The following is a 25,095-nucleotide window of genomic DNA, read 5'->3' on the forward strand; positions in this document are numbered from 1 at the left end:
ATTGCTGTGCCAGAAATAAGCAAGTGCTCAAAAACTTATGGGAACATATCTAAAGGACATATGAGGCAGCTTGAAATAATCCTCACTGGCCAAATATGGGGCAATTTGAACATGAGAAGAATATTGAGAATAATGAATTATAACACATTGACTACAAAAGAATCCATGAGCCCATAGAGAAAGAAGAAAGGGGAAGCCCTTGTTTACAGAAGAATATCAAAATAAATAAAGAGGAAGTGACAGAACAGGAGAAAAATTGTTTTGCAAGCAATGATTATAATAGTCAATTCAGGCAAGTATTATTTTTAAGCATTTTGCATACATATAAAAAACTTTTTTTTCATAAAAAATAGGCTATACTAGATACCAGGGTTGTTTGTTTTTTCTCTTTTTTTTTTTTTTGATGAGGAACCTTATTATTATATCTATTGATAGATCCGGTTGACCATATTTTTACCTATTGATTGACAATCTGACATTATGTGCCTCTTGACGTGATACAGTAGGAAATATACAGCATCATGTATGAAATATCCTTACCTAAATAAATGAACCTGAATCTAGAACAAGCATCTAAATCTGTCAGTTTATAGGAAATACAATCCCATACTCATTAAAATGATAAAACTTGGTAAGTCTGACCTTAGCAAGTTTGGTGAAGATGTGGATCATTGGAAATTCACACCTAGCTGGTGGGAGTGCACAAATTGGCTCAAGCAGTTTGAATTTGACAGTACTTAAATGATGGGGAAAAAATCACCTTCTTTCAGGCAAGTGTTATTAATGGATGTATAATATTACTATTGGGTAAAGATGGTTGGAGAACAAGGTATTTATACAGTTTCAAGGTAACACCCTAAAGATAACTTATTCATTACAAGTGGGTAAAGGTGCCTTTACAATGGAGAAATCTGACAGATACCACCTTAATCTAGTGATCAAACTTAATGTCACCAATAATGTATCAAATTGAATCATGTGTTTCTTAATATGATACAAATATCATACTAAGCAAGGATACAAATCATCAATGTGGTATTCTTCTGTGTTGAGCAGTACCCAAGGTAAAGGAGAGCTTTAGTACTTACTTTCCAGGGTTGTTGGTTTTAATCCATTTTGAGGATCTTAGATTCTGTATTTTCTTGTCAGTTCAGTAATTAATTTAAGAAAATGGCTTTTATATTTTATTCAATATCTTGGTTGTTTTAACGTGGAAAGTCTTTCAAGGTTCCTAACTCATCAAATTGCCAGGAATGGAAAACAGCATGGTTTCTTTTGAAAATATCTAACTCTGCACTTACTTATGTGTGTCACTTAGATTAATAGAGCCCTTTTGCCTAGTAATGTGGTACCATGTGGGAAGGGCTATAAAAAATGTTTATACCCTTTTATTCAATAATATGGCTCTTGAGAATTTATTCTAAGGAAATAATTTAACAGTAACAAAACGCTTAGCACAAAACATAATTTGATTTGGACAACCAAATACTGGAAACAACCTAAATGTCCATGGGGGATATCATTTACTCTGCAACCACTAAAATGCTCATTATGAAGATTGTGGTAACATGGAAGATGGTTCTGATGATAAATTTTAAAAGTGAACATAAAATTTTCATACATGTCGATTGCAAATTCTAGAAAAATGTATGCACATAATAAGACGGTACACAAAAGATAGTTGTGTTAGATTGGTGGAATTATCTTTGATTTTGCTGTATTAATTTTTTCTTTTACATTTTGATGCATCATTTTAATTTTAATATGCAAAAGAATCTGCCACTCGTCTTTGCCACTTCAAGATGAAAAGAGACATGTTTGACTATTCTGTTCTTACTGGAGTCTTGGCAGTTTCCTGACATGTAAAATGGGCATACTAATTCCAGTTTAGATGAGATAATATTAAAGAATCTAGCCCAGTAATTGGCACGTAGAAGCTAGTTAATAAACGGTCATTGAGGTTTTTCTCTCATACTTAATCATGGTCGGGTGAGGGGTGGGAGGGATCAGTGCCCCCCTAGAGGTCCAGTGTTGAGGTGGCAGCATCAATCCCTGCAAGAGAAGATCTTGGGAAGGATGGTGGTTCCAGAGAAGACAGCAAGGTGAGAATTCAGGAGCAGATACCTATGTAAGAAATAACTGTTTACCAACTTCTTCCCATGCAAGGTACCCCTTTCCATTGTACTTTGCTCACTCTTACATGAATGAAGGCAGAGGAAAGGAAGCCAAGTTTGCTCTTAGCTATTCACTGTGCTGTTTAATCTGCCTCAGTCTTTCTTGTCAGCTCAAACTGGAATGTAGGTCTGAGTTTAAGTCCCTGTTTGGCCACTTACAATGTGACCCTGGGCAAGACACTTGTGTTCTCTGAAACTCAGTTTCTTCATTTTTAAAATGGGGATATTAATCCACACCCCACTTATCTTTCAAGTGTTTTGTAAGGTTTCTAACCTAAACATAGACAAGTTTTTATTATCGTTATGTTGGTAAACTATTTTGAGATATGATACCAGAAGTGCTTGGTTTAGCTCCACTGGCATGTTTCAGTTCAGAATATGGAATTAAAAGGCTTTATCCTCAAAAATGACTTCCATCCTACTTTTATATCCCCATTCTCTACCACCAAGGCTTCAGGAAATGGAAAACTTTTCATGGTTAAAAATAAATCTTGTTGAGTGTTTGACATCCACATGTTCAAACCATATATTGAAAAACTGGATATATTTCTGTTGTCTATATAGAAATTGGGGACATATTGTTGAAGAGAGAGAGGACAACACATTTATCAGCAAATATTGCATCTTTTACAGAATGTCCCAGACAGTAGACAATCCCCAAGGATTGGTGTCTACAAAGAGTATTAAGATGTGGATGAATGAGGCAGTCAAAATGGAGCTCCTACAAGTTTGCATGAGGACAGGTGGATGGTCCAAATGAAAAGATAGGAGGTTGTGAAAAATTGGTGGGTGTAAAAATTGTTACAACGTATTCTGGAGGAAATTTTGTCAATAGTTATCAGCCTTTAACCCATTGACCCAGCAATACCATTTCTTTCTTCAGAAATATCCATGTAACTCCCTCTTGCAAGAGCACCGGAATCACAACTAACTGCTGAACAATCATTGACAGGAAGACACTGGAACTCACCAAAAAAGATACCCCACATCTAAAGACAAAGGAGAAGCCACAATGAGACGGTAGGAGGGGCGCAATCACAATAAAATCAAATCCCATAACTGCTAGGTGGGTGACTCACAAACTGGAGAACACTTATACCACAGAAGTCCCCCCACTGGAGTGAAGGTTCTGAGCCCCATTTCGGGCTTCCCAACCTGGGGGTCTGGCAACGGCAGGAGGAATTCCTAGAGAATCAGACTTTGAAGGCTACTGAGATTTGACTGCAGGACTTTGACAGGACTAGGGGAAACAGAGACTCCACTCTTGGAGAGCACACACAAAGTAGTGTGCACATCGGGACCCAGGGGAAGAAGCAGTGACCCCATAGGAGACTGAACCAGACCTACCTGCTAGTGTCGGAGGGTCTCCTGCAGAGGCAGGGGGTGGCTGTGGCTCACCGTGAGGACAAGGACACTGGTGGCAGAAGTTCTGGAAAGTACTGCTTGGCGTGAGCCCTCCCAGAGTCCGCCATTAGTTCCACCAAAAAGCTGGGTAGGCTCCACTGTTGGGTCGGCTCAGCCAAACAACCAACAGGGAGGGGACACAGCCCCACCCATCAGCAGACAAGTGGGTTAAAGTTTTACTGAGCTCTGCCCACCAGAGCAACACCCAGCTCTACCCACAACCAGTCCCTCCCATCAGTGCACAATCCTCTCGGATAGCCTCATCCACCAGAGGGCAGACAGCAGAAGCAAGAAGAACTACAATCCTGCAGCCTGTGGAACAAAAAACACATTCACAGAAAGATAGACAAGATGAAAAGGCAGAGGGCTAGGTACCAGATGAAGGAACAAGATAAAACCCCAGAAAAACAACTAAAGGAAGTGGAGATAGGCAGTCTTTCAGAAAAAGAATTCAGAATAATGATAGTGAAGATGATACAGGACCTCGAAAAAGAATGGAGGCAAAGGTCAAGAAGATGCCAGAAATGTTTAACAAAGACCTAGAAGAATTCAAGAACAAACACCTAGAAGAATTAAAGAACAAACAAACAGAGATAAACAATACAATAACTGAAATGAAAAATACACTAGAAGGAATCAATAGCAGAATAACTGAAGCAGAAGAATGGGTAAGTGACCTGGAAGACAGAAATGTGTAATTCACTGCCGCAGAACAGAATAAAGAAAAAAGAATGAAAAGAAATGAAGACAGCCTAAGAGACCTCTGGGACAACATTAAACATAACAACATTCGCATTATAGGGGTCCCAGAAGGAGAAGAGAGAGAGAAAAGACCAGAGAAAATATTTGAAGAGATTATAGTTGAAAAATTCCCTAACATGGGAATGGAAATAGCCACACAAGTCCAGGAAGCACGGAGAGTCCCAGGCAGTATAAACCCAAGGAGAAACACACCGAGACACATAGTAATCAAATTGACAAAAATTAAAGACAAAGAAAAATTATTGAAAGCAACAAGGGAAAAACAACAAATAACATGCAAGGAAACTCCCATAAGGTTAACAGCTGATTTCTCAGCAGAAACTCTACAAGCCAGAAGGGAGTGCCATGACATATTTAAAGTGATGAAACGGAAGAACCTACAACGAAGATTACTCTACCTGGCAAGTATCTCATTCAGATTTGATGGAGAAATCAAAAGCTTTACAGACAAGCAAAAGCTAAGAGAATTCAGCACCACCAAACCAGCTCTACAACAAATGCTAAAGGATATTCTCTAAGTGTGAAACACAAGAGAAGAAAAGGACTTACAAAAACAAACCCAAAACAATTAAGAAAATGGTAACAGGAACATACATATCCATAATTATCTTAAATGTGAATGGATTAAATGGTCCAACCAAAAGACACAGGCTTGCTGAATGGATACAAAAACAAGACCCATATATATGCTAGGTACAAGAGACCCACTTCAGACCTAGGGACACATACAGACTGAAAGCGAAGGGATGGAAAAAGATATTCCATGCAAATGGAAATCAAAAGAAAGCTGGGGTAGCAATACTCATATCAGAAAAATTAGACTTTAAAATAAAGACTATTACAAGAGACAAAGAAGGACATTACATAAGGGATCAATCCAAGAAGAAGATATAACAATTGTAAATATATATGCACCCAACATAGGAGCACCTCAATGCATAAGGCAACTGGTAACAGCTATAAAAGAGGAAATCGACAGTAACACAATAATAGTGGGGGACTTTAACACCTCACTTAAACCAATGGACAGATCATCCGACAGAAAATAAATAAGGAAACACAAGCTTTAAATGACACAATAGACCAGATAAATTTAATTGATATTTATAGGACATTCCATTCAAAAACAGCAGATTACGCTTTGTTCTCAAGTGCTCATGGAACATTTTCCAGGATAGATCATATCTTGGGTCACAATCAAGCCTTGGTAAATTAAAGAAAATTGAAATCATATCAAGTATCTTTTCCGACCACAACGCTATGAGACTAGATATCAATTACAGGAGAAAAATCTGTAAACAATACAAACACATGGAGGCTAAACAATACATTACTAAATAACCAAGAGATCACTGAAGAAATCAAAGAGGAAATCAAAATATACCTAGAGACAAATACCAACGAAAACTCGACGATGCAAAAACCTATGGGATGCAGCAAAAGCAGTTCTAAGAGGGAAGTTTATAGCAAGAGAAGCCTACCTCAAGAAACAAGAAAAATTTCAAATAAACAATCTTACCTTACACCTAAAGGAACTAGAGAAAGAAGAACAAACAAAACCCAAAGTTAGTAGAAGGAAAGAAAGCATAAAGATCAGAACAGAAATCAATGAAATAGAAACAAAGAAAACAAGAGCAAAGATCAATAAAACTAAAAGTTGGTTCTTTGAGAAGATAAACAAAATTGATAAACCATTAGCCAGACTCATCAAGAAAAAGGGGGAGAAGACTCAAATCAATAAAATTAGAAATGAAAAAGGAGAAGTTACAACAGACACAGCAGAAATACAGAGCATCCTAAGAGACTACTACAAGCAACTGTATGCCAATAAAATGGACAACCTGGAAGAAATGGACAAATTCTTAGAAAGGTATAACCTTCCAGGACTGAACCAGCAAGATATACAAAGTATGAACAGACCAATCACAAGTAATGAAATTGAAACTGTGATTAAAAATCTTCCAACAAACAAAAGTCCAGGACTGGATGGCTTCACAGGTGAATTCTATCAAACATTTAGAGAAGAGCTAACACCCATCCTTCTCAAACTCTTCCAAAATATAGCAGAGGAAGGAACATTCCCAAACTCATTCTATGAGGCCACCATCACCCTGATACCAAAACCAGACAAAGATACTACAAAAAATGAAAATTACAGACCAACATCACTGATGAATATAGATGCAAAAATCCTCAACAAAATACTACCAAACAGAATCCAACAGCACATTAAAAGGGTCATACACCATGATCAAGTGGGATTTATCCCAGGGATGCAAGGATTCTTCAATATACACAAATCAATCAATGTGATACACCATATTAACAAATTGAAGAATAAAAAACATACGATCATCTCAATAGATGCAGAAAAAGCTTTTGACAAAATTCAACACCCATTTATGATAAAAACTCTCCAGAAAGTTGGCATAGAGGGATCCTACCTCAACATAATAAAGTCCATATATGACAAACCCACAGCAAACATCATTCTCAATGGTGAAAAACTGAAAGCATTTCCTCTAAGATCAGGAACGAGACAAGGATGTCCACTCTCACCACTATTATTCAACATAGTTTTGGAAGTCCTAGCTACGGCAATCAGAGAAGGAAAAGAAATAAAAGGAATACAAATTGGAAAAGAAGAAGTAAAAGTGTCACTGTTTGCAGATGACATCATACTATACATAGAGAATCCTAAAGATGCCACCAGAAAACTACTAGAGCTAATCAATGAATTTGGTAAAGTTGCACGATACAATAAAAATGCACAGAAATCTCTTGCATTCCTATACACTAACAATGAAAGATCAGAAAGAGAAATTGAGGAAATAATCCCATTCACCATTGCAACAAAAAGAATAAAATACCTAGGAATAAACCTACCTAGGGAGAAAAAAGACCTGTATACAGAAAACTATAAGCCACTGATGAAAGAATTTAAAGATGATACAAACAGATGGAGAGATATACCATATTCTTGGATTGGAAGAATCAATATTGTGAAAATGACTATACTACCCAAAGCAATTTACAGATTCAATGCAATCCCTATCAAATTACCAATGGCATATTTTACAGAACTAGAACAAAAAATCTTAAAAGTTGTATGGAGACACAAAAGACCCTGAATAGCCAAAGCAGTCTTGAGGGAAAAAAAACAGAGCTGGAGGAATCAGGCTCCCAGACTTCAGACTATACTGCAAAGCTACAGTAATCAAGACAGTATGGTACTGGCACAAAAACAGAAATATAGATCAATGGAACAGGATAGAAAGCCGAGAGATAAACCCACGCACCTATGGTCAACTAATCTGACAAAGGAGGCAAGGATATACAGTGGAGAAAAGACAGTCTCTTCAATAAGTGATGCTGGGAAAACTGGCCAGCTACATGTAAAAGAATGAAATTAGAACACTCCCTAACACCATACACAAAAATAAAGTCAAAATGGATTAGAGACCTAAATGTAAGACCCGACACTATAAAACTCTTAAAGGAAAACACAGGAGGAACACTCTTTAACATAAATCACAGCAAGATCTTTTTTGACCCACCTCCTAGAGTAATGGAAATAAAAACAAATGGGACCTAATGAAACTTCAAAGCTTTTGCACAGCAAAGGAAACCATAAACAATATGAAAAGACAACCCTCAGACTGGGAGAAAATATTTGCAAACAAATCAACAGACAAAGGATTAACCTCCAAAATATATAAATAGCTCATGCAGCTCAATATTAAAAAAACAAATAACCCAATCAAAAATGGGCAGAAGACCTAAATAGACATTTCTTCAAAGAAGACATACAGATGGCCTAGAAGCACATGAAAAGCTGCTCAACATCACTAATTATTACAGAAATGCAAATCAAACCTACAATGAGGTATCACCTCACACCAGTTAGAATGGGCATCATCAGAAAATCTACAAACAACAAATGCTGGATAGGATGTGGAGAAAAGGGAACCCTCTTGCACTGTTGGTGGGAATGTAAATTGATACAGCACTACGGAGAACAGTATGGAGGTTCCTTTAAAAACTAAAAATAGAATTACCATATGACCCAGCAATCCCACTACTGGGCATATACCCAGAGAAAACCGTAATTCAAAAAGACACATGCACCCCAATGTTCATTGCAGCACTATTTACAATAACCAGGACATGGAAGCAACCTAAATGCCTATCAACAGATGAATGGATAAAGACGATGTGGTACATATATACAATGGAATATTACTCTGCCATAAAAAGGAATGAAATTGGGTCATTTGTAGAGACATGGATGGATCTAGAGACTGTTATACAGAGTGAAGGAAGTCAGAAAGAGAAAAACAAATATCATATATTAACGCATATATGTGAAACCTAGATAAATGGTACAGCTGAACCAGTTTGCAGGGCAAAAATAGAGACACAGATGTAGAGATCAAATATATGGACACCAAGGGGGGAAAGTGGCCAGGGGGAGTGGCAGTGTGATGAATTGGGAGATTGGGATTAACATATATACACTAACATGTATAAAATGGATAACTAATAAGAACCCGCTGTATAAAAAATAAAATAAAATTTAAGACTTCCAAAAAATAAAAACGATATACATATAAAAATTTGCTCATTGCAGTACTATTAGTAACAGCAAAAAGAAAAAATCAGAAACAACCTAAACTATGGTACATATAGGTCATCAAAATACTACACCACCACTAAAAATGTTAATATAGACATACAATTTGGTGAACTTGGCTTAGGTCTTCAGCAACTGACTTCTTAACATTGCACCTAGAATTGGACTTACCCACTTAGTCTCTGACCTCACATGTCCAACACAAGTCTTGTCCTGAAGGGATAACACCTTATACCATATATCACAGAGTAGGACACAAGTTCTCTGTGGGCAAGCAGATCCCAAAGAGAAGGGAGGGAGGGACTGAAACACTGTGGGGTCAACTCCTTCTCCTGATCTCTCCAGTGTAAGGAGGTGGACAGTTGCTGAAAGAATTACTCCAGTGAACCTCTCATCATAATAATACAATAGCCTTTTGCCTGCATCTCTAGTGTAGCACTCATTTCATGCCCTTTCAAGAATAATATCCATTTCATCTATTTTCTACAGCAATTAGCACAGTGGCTGGTACAAGCAAAAAAGGCTCCATAACAGCTGGGTGAATTAACTAATAAAAACCATCGAAGATGGGAATAGCAGACCTCATAGAAAGAAAACTATAGCCAAATATTGACATCATCCTGAGAGCAGATTTAGTATATGCAGATAGCATGTATTTAGAATGTAGGAAATGTGGGTTTTATGGTCAGTAAGAAAACATCTTTGTATTATCTTACCCAACCACATTATCAGTTCCACATGTCACTGAGCCTTTTTTTCTTTTTCTTTCTTCTTTTATTTTTATTTATTTATTTTTTTTGCTGTGTGCAATCTTTCTGTTCTTCAGATTGAGTAATGCTTATTTAGCTAACCTGAAGTTCAATAATTCTATTTGGTCATCACCAATCTACTGTTAAGTCCACCCAGTGAATTTAAAAATTTTAGACACTATATTTTTTAGTTCTAGAATTTCCACACTTTTTTGTAGTTTCCATTTCTCTGCTGAGATTGCCTATTTGTTCATTAATTATGATCATATTTTCATCTACATTTTTGAGCATAATTATAATAGCTGATCTAAAATCCTTGTCTCAGTTTCCAACACCTGAGTTATTTTGGGGTCAGTCTCTATTACATGGACTTTTTTAAAAGTGTGGGTCACATTTTCTTGTTTATTTATATGTATAATAATTTTTTGTTGCCACCTGGACATTTTGAACTGCTCATTGTGGAGATGCTGGATTCCCTGAAGAGTATGGAATATTTTTTCTACCAGGTAGGTAACTCAACTGAACTCAAACTCCAAACTCTAACTCCTTCATAATGGGCAGCAGCAGAAATCTTTGTTCAATTCTTTGAGCCTTAGCCATATGCTTGACCTCTACCATCCACACAGCAGTTCATGAGCAGCTAGAGATTTGGGCACATTATATACAGAATTTGGGACTCCCTTTCTCTGGAGTTCTCCTTTTCTAGATTTTTTCCCTCTAGCTGCTATGGTTGCCCTGAACTTTGCCTTCTGTTTATTCAGGTCAGTAAGATTTTGGATTTTCTATCTAAGTTTTAGCCTTGTCTGAGGCAAAAATTTGACAAAAATGGGAAAAATTTTCATCTTGGTGCTACTCCCTTCTTCCAAGGGTAGATGACCCCCCTCCCCAATGTCTACCTGCTTTGGGTTGCTCTCTGGAGTCCAGAGTTTATGGTTGTTTTCTCTTGGAGAGTTGGTTTGATAGGAACTACTTCCCTGTAACTGGAAGTTGGAATCTTCCAGATATAACTGGCCTTTGAACAGCATTCTTCTCTGGAAAGGACTTTTAGCTACTTCCTGTGTACCTCCTTATTTTCTGTTTTTCTCATCCATAATCTTTTTATTTCCTTACTTCTTAGTCAGGTATTTTTTTCTGCTTGAAGATTCAGTGATTGTTGTCGTGTCCTCCATATTGTTAAATATAATGCCCCCCCTTGTATTTATAAAAAGAAATATATATTCTTGTTTATTAGCGAAAATGATATAATAAAAAAAGTACAGGTCTTTGCAGCCAGGGAATCAAGGTTAACATCTCAGATTCTCACTTATTAGCTGAATGACCTTGACAAACTCATTTATTCTGGACAAAAAAAAACAGTTTTCTAATTTGTAGAATAAAGTTAATAACACCTATTTTACGGATTGCTGTGAGGACAAGAAATGGCTAACATAGCCTGGCCTGGTATCTGGCACAAAATAGGTGCTCAAAAAATAGCAGCAATAGCATTTTTAAAAATAGGGTTTATTTTTAGAGCAGCTTTAGGTTCATAGGAAATTTGAGCAGCATGTACAGAGCTCCCATATAACTCCTTACCCCTCCCCATGCATAGCCTACCCCATTATCCACAGGCCCCACCACTCTGGGGTACATTTGTTACCACTGATGACCCTGCATTGACACATCATTATCACCCAAAGTCCATAATTTACCTTAGAGTTCGCTCTTGGTGTCATACATTCTATGGGTTTGGATAAATTTCTAATGAGAATGGACTTGAGGATACGGGGAGGGGGAAGGGTAAGCTGGGACAAAGTGAGAGAGTGGCATGGACATACATACACTACCAAATGTGAAATAGATGGCTAGTGGGAAGCAGCCACATGGCACAGGGAGATCAGCTCGGTGCTTTGTGACCACCTAGAGGGGTGGGATAGGGAGGGTGGGAGGGAGGGAGACGCAAGAGGGAAGAGATATGGGGATATATGTATATGTATAACTGATTCACTTTGTTATACTGCAGAAACTAACACACCATTGTAAAGCAATTATACTACAATAAAGATGTTAAAAAAATTTTTTTTTATTTCTAATGATATATATCCACCTTTGTAGTATTATACACAATAGTTTCACTGCCCCGAAAAGCCTCTGTGCCTCCAAACCCATGGCAACCACTGAACTTTTTTCTGTCTCCATAGCTGTGATTTTTCCAGAATGTCATGTGGTTGGAATCATACAATATGTAATTTTTTTTAAGGGAACTTTATTACTTTTTATTTATTTATTCTTGGCTGCGTTGGGTCTTCATTGCCGCAAGGGCTTTCTCTAGTGGCTGTGAGAGGGGGCTACTCTTCATTGCGGTGCATGGGCTTCTCACTGTGGTGGCTTCTCTTGTTGCGGAGCACGGGCTCTAGGCACACGGGCTTAGTTGCTCCGCGGCACGTGGGATCTTCCCGGACCAGGGCTCGAACCCGTGTCCCCTGCACTGGCAGGCAGATTCTTAACCACTGCGCCACCAGGGAAGCCCACAATATATAATTTTGAAAGATGGCTTCTTTCACTTAGTAATATACATTCAAGTTTTCTTCATATCTTTTCATGGTTTGATAGCTCATTTCTTTTTAGCACTTTTCCATTTTCCAAGTGTACTATAGTTTATTTATCCATTCACCTACTGAAGAACATGTTGGTCATTTCCAGGTTTTGACAAATATGAATAAAGCTGCTATAAACATCTGTGTGCAGGTTTTTAGGTGGACATAAGTTTTCAATTCATTTGGGTAAACACCAACAAGCAGGATTTGTGGCTCATATTGTAAGGGTATATTTAGTTTTGTAAGGAACTGCCAAACTGTCTTCCAAAGTGGTTGTACCATTTTGCATTCCCACCAGCAATGAATGAGAGTTCCTCTTACTCCACATCCTCACCAGCATTTGGTATTGTCAGTGTTTGAGTATTATATTTTGTGTAATTTTTCCTAGATTTTCTTTTTCAAGGAAGATAACAGATAACAGAGAAAGGATATATAATGACAATGCTATCTTTTATTTATAGTCCATCAATTAATGAGATGCTCTGGCCACAGTTGGTATTGAGAACTCTGATCCTTCTCTCCCACCTCCACCACCACCCCTGCTGGTGACATACACAAGAAGGAAAGGAAGTTTTCCTACATCTCAAGCTTGCACTGGTTGTGCCCTTCTTAAGCTCCCTGTAAGTGAAGCATGACTTTTGCTTTAATGAAATGCAATATTGCATTGTCATCAAACTATTTGAAGTGCCATATCTCCTGAATTAAATTGTAAGCTCTTGTAGGGAAAAAACTGTATTTATGAATGCTAGTGTGACAGCATAGCACGCATCATAAGCCTTTATGTATTGTTACAGGAATTGATTCTTTCTGAATTAAAGATAACTCCCACAATAGTACATCCACATCATTAATTCCTCATTTCACACCCAGCCCCTGATCTGTGAAAAGTGAACTGAATCAGCATAGGAGTTAGAGATGGATGACCACGCACCACAATTATGGTTGTCTGAGAGTCTCCTATGTTGTCAGTTCCCTCCCAGACCTCTTCTCCTTGTAGACAATATGTGGCACAAGAGAAAATTCAGCAGATAAATTTGCTCAATGCACAAATGCTTTATCACCTCTCACAGTTCACAAGTGAAATAGGACAGAACATCCAATGCCTCGTAAATTTTCTGGTATATAGTAGGCACTAAATAAATATTTGTTGAAAAAAATGAATAAATGAATAAGTCAATGAATGAATTTTTACCTTTAGATAATTTAGTAGGCACAGTAATGGACCTCCCAAAATGCCCAAACTCTAATTCCTGGAACTTGTGATTATGTTGCATGACATGGCGAGAAGGAATTTCCTGATGTAATTAAGGGTACAGACTTTGAGACTGTGAGATTATCCTGGATTATCCATGTGGGCCCAGTCTAATCACATGAGACCTTAAAGGCAGAAAACCTTTCCTGGTTAGGTTATAAAAGGATGAGATAGAGGAAAAAAGAGAAGAGATTCAAAGTGAGAGAATGAATTTACCCACTATTGCTGGCTTTGAAGATGGAGGAAGGGGGCCACAAACCTAGGAATGTGAGTAACCTCAAGAAACTGGGAAAAGCCCTCAGCTGACAGCAAACAAGAAATCAGGGACTGGGACTTCCCTGGTGGCGCAGTGGTCAAGAATCCGCCTGCCAATGCAGGGGACACAGGTTCGATCCCAGGTCCAGAAAGATCCCACATGCTGCGGAGCAACTAAGCCCGTGCACCATAACTACTGAGCCTGCGCTCTGGAGCCAGCGAACCACAACTACTGAGCCCATGTGCCACAACTACTGAAGCCTGTGTGCCTAGAGCCCGTGCTCCACACCAAGAGAAGCCACCGCAATGAGAAGCCCGTGCACCGCAACAAAGAGTAACCCCCGCTCACCACAACTAGAGAAAGCCTGCGTGCAGCAACGAAGACCCCAACACATCCAAAAATTAATTAATTAATTAATTAATTAAAAAAAGAAATCAGGGACCTTAGTCCTAAAACCACAAGGAATTGAATTCTGTCAACAACTCAGATGATGGGCTTCCCTGGTGGCGCAGTGGGTTAAGACTCTGCGCTCCCAGTGCAGGGGGCCTGGGTTTGATCCTTGGTCAGGGAACTAGATCCCACACGCATGCCGCAACTAAGAGTTCACATGCCACAACTAAGGAGCCCGCCTGCCACAACTAAGTAGCCCACGTGCTGCAACCAAGACCTGGCACAAGCAAATAAATAAATAAATATTTAACAAAATAATAATAATACTCAAATGAGCAAGGAAGTGAATCTTCCCCTAGAGCCTTCAGAAAGGAATGCAGCCCTATGACACCTTGATTTTAGCCGGGTGAGACCTGTGTCAGACTTCTGACCTACAGAATTGTAAGAGAATACATTTGTGGTAATTTATGACTGCATCAATGAAAAGCCAATACAGAAAGACTTAAGCAAGAGAGAGTGAGCTCTTCCCTGAAAACTTTGCAGGTATATGGGCCTACACTGGACAAACTTCTCAGAAGATTAGCTGATTCTATGGCAAACTATTATGTCTAGTCCTCCAGCCTCACTTTCTTAGACTCACTGTATGTCCGGTATATCCATAGGAAAGTCCAAGCTGGACCCTGTGTAGCTGGGAAGAAAAGATGGGGATTGGAAATGAGCTGTGCTCCAAGCGACAAGACAAACGGTCAGAGTCTGCCCTCTCTTTCTCATGTCTAAGGCTGAAGACTTGTGAGTGTTTTCCCTTCGCGACTGTTGTTGACAGTCCAGTAACCTGATGGAACTTGGATCATATGAAGGATATGACAGTGATAATGGCTCTGACTTCCAAGGATTCCAATGTCCCATAGCACTCATTGAACGAATCTGGTTGGAAATGAGCTTAAATGGGGAATTTCCTGAACATACTCCCTATTGTTACAAAGCCGGGTTGGCTTCCTCACCTACAATTATGCCAAGCAGTCACTACACAGTCTCTAGGGACATGGTATTAGTGACTCCTTTCAAACTAGCAACTTCTTAATAGACATTTATACTAAATGCAAAAGAGTCGATGGCTTTTCCACCAGAAGTGGAATTGGCTACCCAACTGGAAAAGAAGACAGGGTAATCTCCAAGAAGCCACTAAATGGATTGGCACCTGACTCTGCATTGTACATTTCCTTATTTTACTTCTCAGCACTGACAGGGCCTTTATTTCAGAATATCAATTTGATGAGTATTAAGTCATGTCTCTGAGAATTTGGAAAATTTGTTCCTTGGACAAGAAAGACCTAGTTTGGGGTCTGGAGTCATGTGGTTGACCTAACTAGACAAGTATAGTGAGTAATAACAGTGAGTTATGGCTCTCAAATTCTGTTGAACGGCCAGAGTGCTGACCAGAAACAAGTGTGCTCTGACCCATCTCACAAACAACTTGGAAATTTCCTTCAAAAAAAATTTTTTTTTTATAAGTTTTTTTAAAAAATTTATTTATTTATGGCTGTGTTGGGTCTTTGTTTCTGTGCGAGGGCTTTCTCCAGTTGTGGCAAGTGGGGGCCACTCTTCATCACGGTGTGCGGGCCTCTCACCATCGCGGCCTCTCTTGTTGCAGAGCACAGGCTCCAGACGCGCAGGCTCAGCAATTGTGGCTCACAGGCCTAGTCGCTCCGCGGCATGTGGGATCCTCCCAGACCAGGGCTCAAACCCGTGTCCCCTGCATTAGCAGGCAGACTCTCAACCACTGCGCCACCAGGGAAGCCCCCTTCAAAAATTTTAAATGTAGACACTTAGTAGCTAAGTCATCAAGGCACAGTTACTATTAACTAGACTCCTCGGTGACTTTAACAGACTTTTACACATTATTATAGCTAACAGTGGATCCAAGCCAGCAGACTATGCCGTATATGATTGACAGTCTCCACACTGCTAAAATAGTTGTTTCATAAATACAGTAGAACTCATTTGCAGTTTTGACCCAGATGTTGGGCTAGAACTCTGCCCCAAATAAATCTGTTTTCTAACCTGCTACTACGTAGAGGGATTTGAGTTCACTTGGCAGTTTAGACCTGCTTATATGTGACCAGCTAATCTATTTCACTTCTCCAAGCCTTAAGCATTAATGTACCAACCAACTCTAAAATACCTGCTCTTAACTTGACAAAAAAATACCCCAAGCTAGGACATCATTATGCGAATGCTTAGATAGTTATAATTCTTAGTGGCTGATAATGATCTGTCTTCTCTGTATGAGAGATACGAGATAAAATGGGCCTATCCAAGTGATGGATTTAATGTGGGAATAGGTGAGAGAGAGGAATCTAAGGTGGCTCTCAGTGTCTGGATTGGGTAATAAATGGTTATATTAGTGAAGACAGAAAATAAAGGAGGATTACTGGTGTGTAGGGGAAGATAATGAACTCACGTTTTAGCATACTGAATTCCAGGATGTGAGACATCCAGGGCGATTCACCCAACAAACAATTGGAATCAAAGGTCTGAAGCATAACCTAAAGCTGATGGGACTGTAAAATGAAATAGACACTCTGGAAAATAGTTTGGCAGCTTCTTAAACTAAACATGTACTCACCATACAATCCAGGAATTGAAGTCTTGAGCGCTTATCCCAGAGAAATGAAAAAACATCTGTTTACCAAAAACCCGTAAATGAATGTTTGTAGAAGCTTTATTCATAAAAAACTGGAAGCAATCCAAATGTCCTTTAGTGGGTGAATAGTTAAGCATATATGGTATATCCATTCAATATATACCATGGAATATTTACTCAGCCTTACTTAAAAAAAGGAATGAAATTTTGCCATTTGCAACAACATGGATGGACTTGGAGGGCATTACACTTAGTGAAATAAGTCAGACAGAGAAAGGCAAATGCTAGATGTTATTACTTACATGTAGAATCTAAAAAATAAAACAATTGAATGGATATAACAAAACAGAAACAGATACAGTGTATCTGTACACAGGTACAGTGGGGAGAGGGAAGGAGGAGGGGAAGATAGGGGTAAGGAATTAAGAGGTACAAACTACTATGTATAAAATAAATAAGTTACAAGGATATATTGTACAGCACAGGGAATATAGCCAATATTTTTTAATAACTTTAAATGGAGTTTAAAGTTCTTTCACAGATGAAGAAACTGAGTCACCAAAAGGTTAGGTAATTTGCCCAAGATCACACAACCAATAACTGGTAGAGTTGGGTTTCTCAGGAGCCAGGAAAAACTGGACTCAGCCCCTCTCCCTGTCTAGCAGCTGTGTGACTCAGAGAGTCCTCAGTTTGCTCATTTGTAACATGGGGACAGTAATCCCACTGTGAGCACTAATGACAGACTGGCAACAAAAGCTATGAGTGCTGTACCAGTGTGCCCAGGATTGCTGCTCCTAAAACCCCTCTTGATGATATATGTGTGGGCTGTCCCCCATACCCCCTCAGAATGCAGTGGAAATGTCTTTTGGCCTCTTTTCTGTACTGTGGATGCTTGGGTGCCCATTCTCATCCCCATCTCCTAGAGCCAACAGCAAAAACCATTTATCGAGTGCCCACTTATGTGCCAGGCACTGTGCTGAGTCCTTTACTCACATTATCTCAACTTGGTCCTCACAACAGCTCTACGGGGTCTTGTCTGACTATAGACCTGGAACCAAGGTTGAGCCCCTTTGGGCTCCTTGGCTCTCAGCAGAACCTTGTGTCTTTCCACATGTGGAGTAACAGACCCAGCAAAAGGAAATGACCTGCCCAAGGACACCTAGCAGAACCAGAATTTGGCAGATCTTTCGACTCGGTCTGCTGACCTTTCCACAGCACTAGCTTGTGGTTATCCTTCCTTGGCTCACAAAACTTGCCAAAGATGAGCAGAGGGAAGTGGTGCCTGAGAGGCTGCCTGCTCCATCTGCCTCTCCAGTGCCTGGAGCTTCCCCCTTCCCAGCCCACCCCATTCCACTCCCACTCTCCTCCCAATGTGAATAAAAGGAAGTCACAAAGTGTCAAAAAAAAATATTGAATCACTATGTTGTATACCTGAAACTAATATAATATGTAAATCAACTGTGCTTCAATTTTTTTTAAAAAAAGAAATGAATTGTAGTTATGAACTATAATTTGATTAATACACACAAGAACATGGATGATCTTAAGGTCATTCTCAAAATGGTACGTGTTGTATGCTTTCATTTATATAACATTTTCAAATAACAAAATCATGGAAATAGAGAACAGATTGGTGGTTACCTGTGATTTGGGATGGGGAGTGGGAAAAGTGTGGGTGTAACTATAAAGGGGTAGCAAAAGAGAGCCTTGTGGTTGAAGAGTTCTGTATCTTGATTGAGGTGGTAGTTATATGAATCTACACTAGAACAAAATTACATAGAACTGCTCACACACACAAGCATGTAAAACTGGTGAAATCTGAATAAGTTCTGTGTATTATACCAATGTCAACATCCCAGTTTTGATATTGGACTATAGTTATACAAAATCAGTTGATTTTAAGTAAAGGAGATTACTTTCAATAATGTGAATGAACCTCATGCAATAAGTTGAAGGTCTAACTTAAGGGGAAAAACTGTGGTTTCCCAGAGAGGAAGAAATTCTACCTCAAGCGCAACATCTAGTCCTGCCTGAGTTTCGAGTCCACTGGCCTGCCCTGCAGATTTCAGACTTGCCAGTCCCCATGAAGACATGAGCCAATCCTTAACATGAATCTCTTTGTACATGCTGGTACAATGATGATTATAACAGCTTCATTTGTAATAACCACAAACTGGAAACAACCCAAATGCCCATCAATAAGTGAATGCATAAACAAATTGTGGTTATCCATAAAATGAAATGCTACTCAGCAATCAAAAGAATTAAATTATTGATACACACAGCAAGGATGGATCTCAAAACAACAACAAAGGTAAATGAGAAAGAATACATACTGTATGATTCCATTAATATGAAACTCTAGAAAGTGGAAACTAATCGATAGTGACAAAAAGCAAAACAGTTGTTGTCTAGGTGGGGATAGGGGTGAGGTTTGCAGAATTTGTGAGGAGGAAGGATGGATTAAAAAGGGGGCACAAGAAACTTTGGGGGCGATGGATGTGCTCATGATCTTGTTTGTGATGAGGTTTCGTGGCTGTACACATGTGAAAACTCACCAAGTTGCAGACTTTAAATTAAAATATTCAGTTTGTCATATAGCTATTCTTCTGTAAAGTTGCTGGCAGGAAAGAAAGAAGGAAGGAAAGAAGGAAGGGAGGGAGGAAGGGAGGAAATTCCTAATCTTAAGAATTTTAGAGTCTTGATTTAGAATTGATGAAGGGCGTTGAGACTTGGTGTGTATAAAGAATATAGGGAGAGGAGTCCACAAAAGCACCAGAAGTCCAGCACATTTACTCTTTTAAGGAAAGGACTTATGGACCATCTCCTCCCTAATGTGTTGCATCACCACCATTGGTGGCTATCCTTCTCCTCTGAATACTTTTTTCCAAGCCACTTGCCTAATCTAAGCCTTCCCCTTACTACTACTACATGAGACTCCCAGCTAGTTTCTTTACCTCCAGTTCCTCCTTCTTCCAATACACCCTGCATTCCATGACAAGATAAATTTACCTTAAATTGAATTTGCAGTATATTACTTGTACGGTTAAAGATTTTTAACATTTTCCCACTATCTATGGGTAAAAGGCTCTGACCCCTTAGCCTGGACATCAGAGCTCTCCCTAAGCAGACCTCAAGCTGATTTCATGGCCCCCATTCCACTGCAGTACTTGTCCACTCACTGGCCCTGTGCCTCTTGCTTAAGTTTGCTCTGCCACTGACTGTTTCTAGAGTAGTGTCCTTTCTCCACCTGGGTTACTCAACTGTATTCAACCTCCAAAGCCATTTTCTTATCCCACCTCCTACAAAGCCTCCCTTGACTACTTCTACCCACAGTGATTTTTACCTATTCTGAGCTTCGGGACATTCTTCTGACTCTTTAATTCACATTTACCCATAGATGATCTTATGATATTCCATGTTGACCTGTTTAGTTTCAATTTTCATTCAATAACCCATACATTCAACAAGTATGTATTAAATTCCAAGTCAGAATAAGATTACTGCCTTTAAGTAGATTACAGACATGTTTGAGATTTTATCTGCTAACTGACAAGTAGAAAAATAATTATAGTGTAGTAAGTTTTATGATAGAAGTATTAATGAACAGAGAAGGGGAAACAATCCAGTCTGGAAGTTGAAGATACTTGTAAGATTAGAGTGCACTGGTATATATGATGATAATTTGCTTGTTTTTTCCTCCTCAGTTGTCTTCCCTGAAGAGATGTCCCATTCTTAAGTTCAAGGATATTTCCTGGTTTAAATTAATCGTATGTCTGACTTTGACTTAGAAATACGCTCATGAAACTTGGTAATTAAAGACCAATTCCTGAAAACGACCACTCCTTAGAAAACATGCAGTGAACAGCAAAGGGGCCCAAGGGCAGAGGGGTAAGGAATTAAAACCCATCAATTTGCACAGGAAACATCTTGCTCAACCTAACCTTCAAAACTTTTATTACTATATTAGTCACTACAACTATTTTCTGATTGCTATGGTAATAGACTATTTAAAACAAGCCTTCATTAAGAATTGTTACAACGGGCTTCCCTGGTGGTGCAGTGGTTAAGGATCTGCCTGCCAATGCAGGGGACACGGGTTCGAGCCCTGGTCCAGGAAGATCCCACATGCTGCGGAGCAACTAAGCCCGTGCGCCACAACTACTGAGCCTGTGCTCTAGAGCCTGCGAGCCACAACTACTGAGCCCACCTGCCACAACTACCGAAGCCTATGTGCCCAGAGCCCGTGCTCCACAACAAGAGAAGCCACCGCAATGAGAAGCCCATGCACCACAACAAAGAGTAGCCCCCACTCGCCACAACTAGAGAAAGCCCACGCGCAGCAACAAAGACCCAACACAGCCAAAAATAAATAAATTTATAAAAAAGAAAGAAAGAATTGTCACATCATTGTCTCAGTCAAAACTATCAACGTTTTTCTTGTTATTGACATTTATGGAAACATTCAATTCCAAGAAGACAAGGAGACCTCTGAACTTTCTAAATGAGGACTCCAAGCTTTCTGGTCTGAATAGGAAGCAGTTTGGCAAGATTATCAACCACCATCACCAAGGAAATGAACTCTAAGCCAAGAGTTAAAAGGTAAGTAGAAATGAGTCAGGCAAAGATGAATATAGAGGGGGAAGAGCATCCAAGGAAAGAGAATAACATACGTGAAAGTCCAGAATTGGTGGATAGTTGACAGTATATGGTCAAAGTCAAGAAGAGTTCGGAGAATCTGGGTAGTGAAAGATAAGACTAGATAAGGAAGCAGGGACCAGCTTGTAAACCCTGTGAAGTACCCTGAACCTAATCCTAAATGCCATAGGCAGCAGCTGAAGAGTTTCAGTCAGTTGTTCAACAAATATTGATTGACAGCCTTTTATGTGCAGGCACCCTCCTAAGCACACTGAGGATATAGCCGTGAATAGGACAGATAAAGTCCCAGATCTCACGAAACTGACATTCTGAAGAGGGAGAGGAAGACAACAAATAAGTAAACATATAATTGAACAAGGTGATTTCAGGCAATGATATCTATTGTGAAGAATATAAAACAAGGCTATGCACAATGAGAAGGTGAGGGAAGGAAAGCTACTTATCTTTGGATAGTTAGAATAGGTCTCTCTGAGAAGGTGACCACATTTGAACTGAGACCCAAAGGATATCAAGAAGCTAGGTGTGCAAAGATGTGCGACAGACATTTAGAGTGAATAGTAAGTGCAAATGCCCTGAGGTGGGAGCAAGCTTGGCCTGCTCAAGGAACAAAAAGAAGTTCAGTGTGCCTATAGTGTAGTGAGCTAGGAGGGAAAAAATTGGATGTAATTATTTGCTTAGAATTTCAAAAAGTGAACATTGATATTAACATGTTTCTGGTGGAAAAGTTTTGGTGTTTCATTGGTTGTGGTTAATATCTTGCAAAGTTGTTTCCTGTTCAGGATAAAAATCTGGAAGTCCCATTTGGAAAGTCCCAAGGTTCACCAGGGTCCTTAGGATTAACTGTTTCCAAAACTCTGTCAGTAACAAGAAAATCGTTGATATACTTGACTAGTCTACACGATGGACAGATAATTCTCAAACAAGATTTGTTCTAAGACATTTTCCATAGCAATCAGACAATAGTCTTCAGTGACTAATATGGTAAGACAAAGGGTGTTAGCTGTTTCCCCCAAACTCTTGGCTTGCTGTATCTTACTTTTCCACCCTTTGTTCCTGAAATTGTCAAATCCATTAACTTACCAAGGGTTGACTAGCCCCTGGGGAATTGCTGTACATTCAGCAAACTGACAATGGACAGATTTATATACCATGGTGATAACTAATAGGAAATACCTTGAATGGAAAATAAGAGTTTTTCATTTGCAAATGGGTTCCTTTTCTCAGGGCAACTACTGGAGAAACCGTCATGCAAGCAAAATTAATCTTTGGAGTCCCCTTTCCCTTTTTTTGTGTGTGTCTTCTCTTTCCATAGGCACCAGAAGTATTGTGGTCACTGAATCTCACCTTTACAGAAAAAAAAGTGATTTGATAAAATAATTTACGTGAAAGTATTATTGTTCTAATGTAATTGTATTTTCAAAGGGATCCCAAGGAGAGAGACAATCTAAGTGTCCATCAATAGATGAATGAATAAAGAAAATGTGGTACACACATGCGCACATGCGCGCACACACACACACACACACACACACACACACACACACACTGGAATACTGCACAGCCATGAAAAAGAAAGGAAATCCTGCCATTTGAGACAACATAGATAAACTATGAAGGCATTATACTAAGTAAAGTAAGTCAGGCAGAGAGAGACAAATACTGTATGATCTCACTTATATGTGGAATCTTAAAAAAAACCTAATAGAAAAAGAGATCAGATTTGTGGTTGCCAGAGGTAGGGGTGGTGGGGCGGGTGGGAGAATTGGATGAAGGTGGTCAAAAGTTACAAACTTCCAGTTTATACCTACCTGGAAGATAAGATAAATAAGTACTGGGGATGTAATGTATGACATGATGGTTATAGTTAACACTGCTCTATGGGATATTGAAAAGTTGCTAAGAGAGCAAATCCTAAAAGTTCTCAACATGAGGGAAAAAAATACTTTTTTCTTTCTTTTTTTCCATATTTATATGAGATGATGGATGTTAACTAAACTTGTGGTAATCATTTCTAAAAGTATGTAAGTCAAGTCATTATGCTGTACACCTTAAACTTATACTATGCTGTACGTTAATTATATCTCAATGAAACTGAAAGAAGAAATAAAATTTTTATAAAGAGAGAGAGAAGGAAGCCCAGGTAGTCGTAATGGGGTAAGTAACCTTTGATAATGAAAGATTGCTTTAGGAGAAATAGTTATAGCAGTGTTCTAGAGACACGATGCAAATGGTAGTTTTGGCTAAATTAAGGAGAGTCTTGAATGTAGACTAAGAGATTTGAACTTCACCCTTGAGATAATAAAGAGTTGCTGAAAGTTTTTGAGTAAAGGAGTGATGTAATAAAATACTGACCCATTTCTCAGGCACTTAGGCCTTTCTCCAGAAGTCTGGTAGGGGGAGGTTGCCCTTGGAATAATCAGGGCTACCAAAGTAAGTTCTCAAAATTTCCCCCAGAAAGTCTTTTATGGTGACCCCAATTTTACCACTTCTTTATGAAGACATCCTGAGTCCTCTTTTCCATACACATGGTCCTTATGGTTCTGAGATAATGTAAATAAAGACAGAAACAGTTATGTTGACAGAGTATTACGAGATTATGGTGAACTCCTGGTGTGTTTTATGCCATAGGAGATAAATCAAGAATTAATTTCTTTCTTATGTTTTAGATTTTAAAAAAATGAATGCAAATGTATGGTCTAATATTTTCTTCCTTTCTCCTTACAATGAGGGGTCTTATATACCCACTTTGGAGACCACAGTCTTTGAAAATGGGAACCTATTAAAGATTTTAATGAGGGGAGAGACGAGAAGATTTTAATCAGGTGTGCTATGAAAACTATTATCTGGTGGTATGGGTTGAATGGATTAGGATTGGTCAAATTAGCATTGGGTGAATGGGGGAAATCCTTGATTAGAGAGAAAAACAAAGGAAGCAATTAACTAAATAATGGCAGTGGCAGCTCTAGAAAAGTTTGTTTTAGCCAAATACGGGTATGAAAATGAAACATGAATCAAGAACAGTGGTTTCAAATAAGACTAATGTCACATGTTTATATGAAACTTTAATGTACAATATTACATTTGAAACTCAGAGCTCAGTGGGGATAAACAGAACAAATACCCAACATTTTACTGAAGAGGAGATATTAGAGAGATTTTGGTCATTTGCTGAAGGGCATGCTCACAGTTACTCAGGGCAAGGGTCAGGTCCAGGACTCAGGTCTGTCTGACTTCTATTCCAGTGGCCTTCCCACAACACCATGCTACCTGCTGCTTCCTTGTATGTGTGTCTTTGCTGTGTGCTGCTGGCTCTGAGATGTGCTTAGTGATTAAGAAACAACAGAAAGTCACAACACTGGTATGAAGATGCCCCCAAGAAATATTCAGGCCTGTAAGGTTTCTATTGCTTTCCCTGAGAATTTTATGGATGTACGAACGAAATAAACACATCTTCACAGATTGATCATTATGTGTGGTAAGTAAAATCCAAGGACTTATGCTCAGAGGTCTATTACAGGCTTAACAGGTAGGAAAGGTGACATTTTCCTTGAATCTTGGGTGTAGGTTTTTAAAAAAAAAAAACCCACTCTCTAAAATAT

The 25,095-nt window shown here is 38.9% G+C and overlaps 1 protein-coding gene across 1 annotated transcript in view; it reads right to left on the bottom strand.

Moving 5' to 3' along the window:
• The window catches only part of SELE (selectin E), a 55,332-nt gene that overhangs the window by 29,330 nt on the left and 907 nt on the right, over positions 1 to 25,095 (bottom strand). The window lies entirely within an intron of this gene.

Source organism: Balaenoptera musculus, chromosome 1 (genome assembly GCF_009873245.2).
Source record: "Balaenoptera musculus isolate JJ_BM4_2016_0621 chromosome 1, mBalMus1.pri.v3, whole genome shotgun sequence".
In the NCBI taxonomy this organism is placed as follows: Eukaryota; Metazoa; Chordata; class Mammalia; order Artiodactyla; family Balaenopteridae; genus Balaenoptera; species Balaenoptera musculus.